Here is a 9,318-nt window from a genome sequence, read left to right on the forward strand (position 1 = left end):
CCGTCCGGCCCCGCGCGCGGACCGTCCGCCCTTGTGCAGAGGGCACCGCCACGGTTCTTGTTGAGTGTTTGACGCTCCGGAAAGGCGTCAACAGTTTTCATATTTTTTATCGGAAACAAAATCGAAAACGGTAACTCCGGAAACGGAAACGATATCGGTATTTCAGAAATATCGAAAACGAAAGTTTAGTGCGGAAATACATCGGTAACGATCGAATATAAAATACGATCGGTAAACATATCAAACTTCATAATACAACAAAGTTGATAAAAGACCACAAGTTCACAATTCATGATATAACAAGTTCACAATTCATGATATAACAAGTTCACAATATAAAAAGTTCACAAGGATCACAAATTTATAATATAACAAATTCACAGTATAACAAGTTCATAAAGATCACAAGTTCACAATTCACAATATCCACTCGATCTAGCTGACATGTCATGCTTACTTATAAAATATTTTTTCCTCACATAAAGAATTTTTCGCAATCTCACAAGAAAACCCTAAAACCTAGTGTGTGGAAAAGACCAAATCGTTAATCTCAGCTGCCTTCCAATACCATCTATTCCAAAAAAAATCTTAAGACGTGCAAAAATACAAAAATAAGTAATCCTTATCTAGAGGCGTATAGGCGATGCGAAAAATCACATCCTGGAAAATTTCGAAAATTTTTGAGACACAAATCCGAAAAATTCTGAGACACAATTCCGAAAAATTCCGACAAAAACCGGTAATCGAAGAAAACGGTCGATAAAACTCTACGTCGATTCTGATAGAAAAATCCGAAAACCGATTCCGTTTTCGAAAAATACCGTTACCGATGAATCGGATCGAAAAATTTCGAAATCGGTTTCCAGAATACCAAAAAAATTCGAAATCGTTTTCATCCCTACCCGTACATGCTGTCGGCGTCTATTCCTAAAACATCCGACTTATATGACAAATCTAATATTTTAACATAGATATACATAAAATTTAAAGCTACTTTTTTACAATATTATTAAAAATGTTATGAAGTATTTAAATAAATTTTGTATAAATTTTTATGTATATTATTTTATCCCTAAAATAAAAAGGTGAAAAAACATCCGGATCCATATTCGGATAGACATCCAAATTTTATATCAATTATTTAAAAAGATATATAACAAATTTAATATTTATTTTTTGTGAGGATTAATAGCCTCAATGCTAAAAACAAAAATAAGAATATAAATTTACATATCAAATTATATACATTATTTGTTCATAATCGAAAAAAGAAGACCAAAAATTTAACATCCGAATAAGTATCTGTATCCATCTATACTGTGCTATGTTGTGCATGACATGCGTGGAGGGTCACGCACGAAAACATATTCAACTATGACAGACTCTTGTAAAGACAAGTCTAACTTCTCTGTCTCACAGTGTTTCGTGTAAAATAGAGATCATGAAACTGTAGATAATATTGTTTGGCACTGTTTATAAAGTGAAGTTTAAAATATAGGATGAGATAGAGGATTGGATAGGGGATCTGCTAGAGATAGTCTTGCACCAAAAAAAACAGCGAAACTTTCCTCATCTACCAGTTACTTGAAACTAAAATAATTCAAAAAAATAAACTAGGAGGAATTTGCACCCTTGATTAGTTGGTTCTATAGAAGTGGTTAACCTATAACTTTCATCAGAAACACAGTGCAACGCAAAGTAAGTACAAATGTTCAGACAAAGATATTCACCAGGCAGTGGAAGTCAGACAAGCTACATGAACAAAGGTAACAGAAGCTACAAACAAAGCGAAATCACAGATACATGGGCACGGGTAATGGAAGTTCAGCAAACTTCACATGCACTCGGGTAGAAATCCCACCTAGCACCCAGCCAACTGTCGAATGCTACAACCTTTACATTCTGTGGAAGGAACGGGCAAGAATTAGAGAAATATAAACAGAATTGAAGAAAATTAGTATAGCAGATTAACAGGTGCGTGGTAAATGAGAACTTCCGGTGGTTGTCAAGCCAGAAGATACAGTTTTGTTAAAACTGAAGCCCGGCTTCAATAGTGCAAGTCCAAAAGTTCCAGCAAACTGTACATGGAATACTAATACCCAGTGACAGGTTGGGATACATAGAAGCACATTACACTGAACCTCTGATCATATGGGAGGAAAATGATCAAATCAAAGGGAGCTAAGGTTTTCTAGGAGTATCAATTACTAAAGGATAGGGCTACTGGGATGTTCAGTAACAATCTAAAAACTTATCTGGATATAGTATTTGCTCTAAAAAGGAAAGCAGGTTTCTGCTTTGTAGGCCTGAATGATATATTCAGGTTGCACAGAGCTATCCTTGATTTGTCACAGTCAAGGGTAAAAACTCTCCTATCTTTCATATCAAAACTACAAAAAAAACTTAAACTTTACAACTTAAAGCAAATACATAATTTAGTATGCATAACTTTCCATATATCTTAACCCACAGTATTGCATGTCACAAAGATGCTATATCAGAGTGAAAATGAAATTCTAACAAATTACCATATATGATGCACAACATATACAACAGAAATGTGCAACACTGAGACTGTCTAGAGGTATCCTCTATATCAGTCCTTTACAAATTCCTCTAAAAGATTCCCTCCACTATATCTCATTTATCTCCAACAATGTCGTCTACATCCGGTCCTCTATATATCAAAGACCCATATTAAGCACATATTTTGCTTCAGGTTTTTGTAGGTACGTATTTATCATACCCTCAAATGTCTTATACATATTTTAGTTTTGCTTAATCCGTTATTTAAAGTATAAAAATGGATAGAGATGAGAGTCTCTATAGAGAGGAGCATCCTCTATATTTAGAGGACACCACTGGAACATATAGAAGAAGAAATCTTCTCTAAATACAGGGTAGAGAACCCTTTGGACTGTCTGCAGCGCCTGCTGCCCCCCCCCCCCCCCTGCCCTGTAGCATGCATGGCGGCTACAGGGCGCCTGCCGTTGCCGCAGCGGCACCCCCTGCCAGGCACCCTACGTGGAGGTCTGCTTCTCTCTCCCCCTCGTTCTGGCGTGCATGCGGCTGCCCTCTAAATACTGTTCACGTGGGCCCACTTCCAATTGTTAGTAGATAAAAATTTTATAGTAGATAAAAAGTATGTATAGAAAATGATATTTTATAGTTGTAGTGAGGTATAGGGGGAGTATTTAGGGGGAACCGCTGCGGGAGATGAAAAAGTAGGGGGTGAAATGTTGATAATGTGATGCAAAAAAATGATATAGGGGGAAAAAATTAGGGGGAACCGCTGCGAATAGCCTTAGGGTGTACCTCTGGAGACAGTTTGATGCCTTAGGGTGTACGCAACCCTTACCGCCGCCCGGCCCCTCCCCTGTATGCCGGCTACAGGAGCCAAAATTCGCTGCAGCGCTGCCCCTAGCAGGGCTCCTACGTGGAGGTCCGCTTCTCTTTCCCCCTCGTTCTGGCGTGCGTGCGGCTGCCCTCCAAGCATTGTTGACGTGGGCCCACTTCCAATTATTAGTAGAAAAAATTAATAATAGATGAAAAGTATGTATAAAAAATGATATTTTATGGTTGTAGTGAGGTATAGGGGAATAATTTAGGGGGAACCGCTGCAGGAGAAGAAGAAGTAGGGGATAAAATGTTGATGATATGACGTAAAAAAGTGATATAGGGGGAGAATTTTAGAGGGAACCGCTGCGGATAGCCTTAGACTGTCTTCAATCGTCTCCTCTAAATTTCTCCCCCTATACCCCACTATCCCGCCACGTCAGCTATCTCTCTTCCCCTATATCTCCACCCTCTACAACGGTTCTCTCTAAATTCTTCCCCTATACACAACTATAATCATAAAATGTCATTTTCCATACCTATTCACCATCTATTATCAAATTTTTCCAACTAAAAAACACAGCCACGCACACAACCCGAGGGCAGGGGGGCAGCTGCTGTTGCGCTACATCCAGCGTGCTCTGGCGTGTGCTCCCGTCCTGCAGGCTGAAGGCTGGTAGAGGAGGGTGTAGCGTCATAGCGTGTAGGACTTACCATTGTGGACCAAGAGCCCCCCCCCCCCCCCTAAACAACTACAGGGCAAGGGGAGGAGGAGGCCGGCGGGAGCCGTTGAAAGCAGTCTTAACCAAAGACCGAACAGTTACAGAAATAGTTCCATAACTGATGCATATCATACAACAACAATACAGCCCAAATAGGACATTTTAGTTCTATGCTAACCTGAATCCAAGAGGACTTCACAATACATCAACGAGGTCAGGTATCTGCAGAAATTGCACCAGTTCTAGATATTAGCCTAATTAATCACAAGGACCCTTGATATGATACACGCAAATGGATTTTTTTTCATTAAGCCATCATAAAAAATTAACGAGAAGAATGCAGTAAATTCAAACTATTAAAACTTTTTAGAACAGTTTTCAGTTTTTGAGGCAGTAACTCATAAGAAAACATTAGCCCACAGCTTGATATGGATTAGTAGCACATCAGATGATGAAAGTTCAGCTAATGTAGTATAAGTGTAAGCTAACCCTTTCATTGATCAAAGCTTGTGATGCATAAACTAATTGAATTTTTGGATTGGAACAAGTGAATAACGATTGCCATAAAGCTATTTCGCGAATATGAAACTATGATGCAGCAGGTAACGTATGTGATGCTTAATATACTTTTCCATTGAAGACATACCAGATAAGGCCAAGTTATCTCAGCATCTTCAACTTGGTGATGACAACTAGTTGTTATTTAATCCAAGCAGGGCAGGTGGATGGGGTGGGGGGGGTATGGCGCCTAAGGACGGAAGACATGACGTCCTCAGTGGCCGCTACATGCAACTCCACCCCGCAGGGAAGCAGGGACATTGGATGGTGTCGAGAATGGCTGGATTGGGGCTGGAGCACCAACCAGCAATTGGATAAGGTGGGAGTGGGAGCCTAAGAATTAGATGTGGACTTTAGACTTGGGCTTGGGCTGCTTTGACAAGCCTCTGTAGATCGCTAGGCTCACTGATCTCCTGTTTTTTTTCATTTCTTTAAGGGTATATATGCATGTGATGGCATATGCCTAGGCGGACCTAAGCTGAAGGTAAAGGGTCATCACCTAGAGAGTGCCTAGCCTTCCGTAACGTCGATTTAATCACAAAAACTTGTGAAATAACATCACTCATCCTGTAAAGTTTAACCAGCCAAGTGAAGGCATGTTTGAAGTGTATAAGTGGATTGCCTAGTGAACTCCCATATCCTTTGGTCTAGTGACTCTAGACCAAGCCAGCAGACAATATTAATGTTGAAGTGTATAAGTGGATTGCTTCCCTTCTCCTAATAGCTTAAGCTTTTGGGTGGTTAGTGCGTCCACTCTAACACAATATCAGAGTCAGAGATCTCGAGTTTGAATCCTGACAGAGTCTTTATTTTTGTCTCCGCCCTTTTATTTCCACGTTTGTGCATTTTTCTCTGGCTGCACGTGCTGCACGTGAGTGGGGGTGTTGAAGTGTATAAGTGAATTGTCTACCTTCTCCTAATAGCTTAAGCTTTTAGGTTGAACTGATTAGTGCGTCCACTCTAACAGTTAACATCAAGAAACAACTAAACACAAGAGAAAAGCCACCCACCTGAGCTGCCAAAAGCTAAACAACCCGCTGAGCCTATAGCTGTCCAAAAAGCATGAGGCCAGCCCATGACCCGCTATTTTGGCCCACGGACCAATGCTAATCTTGACCGGCCATGCCTGGATTGTTACCTTGGCCAATGGGTATGGCCCGTATAACTTTGGCCTGTCACTGCCCATCATGTGATGTATCTTTTTCTTAAACCATGTTCATATTGCCAAGACTGCTTATGGTATTAAGGTGGCATTTAGAAAAAATATTTTCATTATACTTTTAGGTAAAAACTAACAGAATTTTCTTTTCTGGAGCCATAACAATTAACAACATAACCTTAGTCAGCTTAGTGCAGATTTTAACTGTTTGGAATGGACAGCCAGCACAACAACTGTAATAGGCCCTAAAATAGGTTATTTATTTCCTAAAAACCTGTCAAGCAAAACTACATGCCTTTTCCCCTTGTAGCATGGTTTGGATTTAACCTAAATGGATGATCCCACTACCTAAAAACTTATAAATCCTAAAATCCAGTATCACCCTATTCCGTTCCCCTAATGCCCTCATGGTAGTTATTTTGGAAAAGGGTAACCAAAGAACCCCATGGAAGACTAACTCATACAAGCACACCAAACTGCAACTGTGGTTTTCTCCATTTTAGCTAAAGCCAACTACAAATGCACATAACTGGGTAGCTACAGATGCTGCAGGGCAGGCATACCGCTCACATAATGTATGAGGGAAAGACAAACTTCTTTACACAAGACATATTTTAATCCATTGATGAATTGGTTGCATGAAGCAAACAGATGACATCATACTGTGGCCAGATATCATATTATCATGGATTCCGGTCACCTCCATCTCCAAAAAGGACATGAAGTATGGGCATCCTGGAATAGACGGTTGAAGCTAGCACTTCGCTGTGATCTCCATACTGAGGTGACTTGCACTCATACCAGTACAGGAGACTAAGCACAAAGATCGATTTGATCACCACAAGGCACAAGCTCAGTCTCCTTCCATCCCTAATTGACAATAGTAGGGGAGAAGGCCATGTGTAATTGCTAAAGTGGATAGTAGAGAAGTCAGGTTTCCAAAATATTGGCATTTTCTTCAACGGGGTATGGAATTGCAAGAACATAACATAAGTTCTAGGTATATGAATGCTGTCCTGACTTCTTTTTGGTATTTATTGCTTTATCTGGACTCAAGAAGCTATCATATACAATGAACCTTAATGAACTTAGCCATAAAAAAACATGTACTAGTAAATCCCCACTTAAAATATCATGAATAAGTTGTGACATAACCACGTATCAATGCCTCTTTGGCTCTTTCTTTTATGGAAAATAAGCTAAATATACCATTGAAAATGTAATTCAGGTGGTTCCAGCCAAATATTCTAACTTCTAATAGGCAAAGAACAGATGTAAAGTGCTGAATAACTGAGGATAAACTGTCCTCTCAGGCTCAGTGAAAATAAGGTTTCAGAATTAGTTGTTTTCAATTTCAAAACTTAATAGAACCAAATGGATTGTTGACAGAGCATGCAGAATAGTAGAATACTCGCGGTCTAAATTATAGATCCTTCAGTAGGAAAAAATGAAGCAAGGAGAACACACATATAATTGAAACGTGGTTACTGCAACCCTACAGGGCAATCTTACATTACTAAAAAAAGGCATATAGCCACTAAAACTAATCTTCATACACCAGGTTGTTCCGCCAAACAATCAAGTTCCACAAAGTACTGTAATACCATATAAAGCAGACACCCTAAAAGATACCCTGAACCAAATACTGTCCATATCAAGGAAATGTGTACCGGCAATCCTCACTACATATTTCTATTAAAGTTTGAATGACTATTAAGTTGCAGGAGTTGCAAGTAGATCTTAGTTAGAACTTGTACAGCCTGTGTGCTGCAAGCGGTGTCCATTTGGGCATGCAACCACCAACCAGTATTAGATAAAGCTTAAGGTTTTACGATGTTTGGTGTTGCTTGGTTATGGAGATGATTGTTCTGAGTGATGTGCATGCAGCATGCTGAACCCTGCATGTTCAGATGCGGTGATGCGATTTTAGAAGTTCAGTACCTGTTTTCATGATAAAGAAACTCTGAACACTTTGTTGCTGTGTGGCAAATAAACTTTGGGCTTCCGGTCATGAATAAAAGAAAGAATGACTACTTAGTGGGAAGTAGAATAACCCAGAGTTCATCAGAACCAATTAATCGATAGTAAATTTGTTGTGCACATTGTCCTATCCTATTGTTGTTGTGACTTCGCGAGTTAAATGTTGGTGCATTTCGTATCGTATGGATAATGAAGGCAAACCCCCCTATGACATGCACAACCAGCAACTGCAAGAATAGAATCAATTACCCTTGTGCTCCTCAGCGGCGTCATGAATCATGATACTCGGCCTCCTCCTCCTCCGGCACGGGGTGCAGCACATCCTCAGCACCAACCGCGGCGGGCAAACCACCTGCCTCCCCACACTCGGCAGAGCCGTCATCACTCATCAGGGAAGCGCACTACCACAACGGGGCAGATACAGTGATGCACGCAGTAGTCGCTGACGCTGCCGAGCCTCCCCTTGCTGGTCCTCCGCGTGGAGCCGAAGCCCTTGCTCCCCATGATGACGGCGCTGAGCGAGAGGCGCTCGACCTCGAGGCAGAGGCGCTCTTTCATGTCGTGGTCCCTGACGATGTGGATCTTGTAGGGGATGCCCGCCTCCTTGAGCGGCCTGGCGATGTCGTCGGCCTTGGAGGCCGTGAAGGCGTCGTAGTCGTCCTCCATCCTGCGCGCAGCGGCGGCCTCGGAATCGGCGTCGCCGCCGCCAAAGCCATCCTCGGAGTAGGCGCTAGGGATGGGGAGAGAGACGTCGACGGCGCCCCAGTCGGCGCCGTAGAGCACGGAGGTGGGGCGCACGTGGAGCAGGATGACGGCGTCCCCGGAGCGTAGGTAGTTGGCGACGGCCCAGCGCACGGCGAAGGCGGACTCGTCGGATAGGTCGACGGCGATGGCGATGCGGCGGTGGGAGGTGCCCAGGGGTGCGGTGGCGGAGAAAAAGACGCCCGGGGACTCGGGCTGCAGCGAGGCCGGCGGCGGAGGCCGCGGGGACGGCGCCTTCACCGGCGGCGGCGGCGCCGACAACGGCAGATCGACGGAGGAGGGCGGCGCCGGGGCATGCATGCGGGATCTTCTGCGGCGATCGCTCTGGGAGTTTGCTTAGCGAGGTCGGGGTCGGGGGACTGCCGACTAGGGACTAGGGAGGGAGAGGAAGGGGAGAAGGTACCGGAAAGAAGAAGTCGTGCAAGGTAGGTGCTGGCTGCTGGGGGTGGGATGACAAAATGCATGTTCATAATTTTTGAGCTAGCGTTGCAGCCCGTTGCTTGACCTTCCAAGCAAGTTTGTTGACATAAGATAAGTGTTCATATTTTTTAGAATTATTTTGGAAATTAATACTATCATTTTTAATGATAGACGACATGCACATCGATTTTATTATCGATCATAAAATCTACCAGCTCAATTTCTTGTAGATGTTCATAAGACCTCTCGTTCCGCTCCTCATACACGCTCTGAAACACTACTCAGTTGTCCAGCAACCTCTCCATCTTGCTCTGCAAGACTTTAGGCCTGTTTAGATCACCGTCGTTGTCCCCACGCCACGCCACGCCACACTTCCCGCGC

At 42.6% G+C, this 9,318-nt stretch overlaps 1 pseudogene across 3 annotated transcripts; it reads right to left on the reverse strand.

Annotated features, from left to right (window-relative positions):
• Positions 1–1,614: 1,614 nt before the first annotated feature.
• On the reverse strand, positions 1,615–8,916 carry LOC100273147 (uncharacterized; annotated as a pseudogene). Of its 3 annotated transcripts, none has more exons than NR_157832.1 (3): positions 8,005–8,916; positions 4,237–4,280; positions 1,615–1,902 (listed from the first exon to the last, which is right to left on the reverse strand). The product of NR_157832.1 is annotated as an uncharacterized protein, transcript variant 2 (transcript). The 3 variants fall into 3 exon arrangements; NR_157833.1 differs by lacking the exon at positions 4,237–4,280 and adding an exon at positions 3,316–3,481 and having other exon boundaries at positions 1,616–1,902; positions 8,005–8,874; NR_157834.1 differs by lacking the exon at positions 4,237–4,280 and having other exon boundaries at positions 1,671–1,902; positions 8,005–8,901.
• Positions 8,917–9,318: the final 402 nt, after the last annotated feature.

Source organism: Zea mays, chromosome 2, assembly GCF_902167145.1.
Source record: "Zea mays cultivar B73 chromosome 2, Zm-B73-REFERENCE-NAM-5.0, whole genome shotgun sequence".
In the NCBI taxonomy this organism is placed as follows: Eukaryota; Viridiplantae; Streptophyta; class Magnoliopsida; order Poales; family Poaceae; genus Zea; species Zea mays.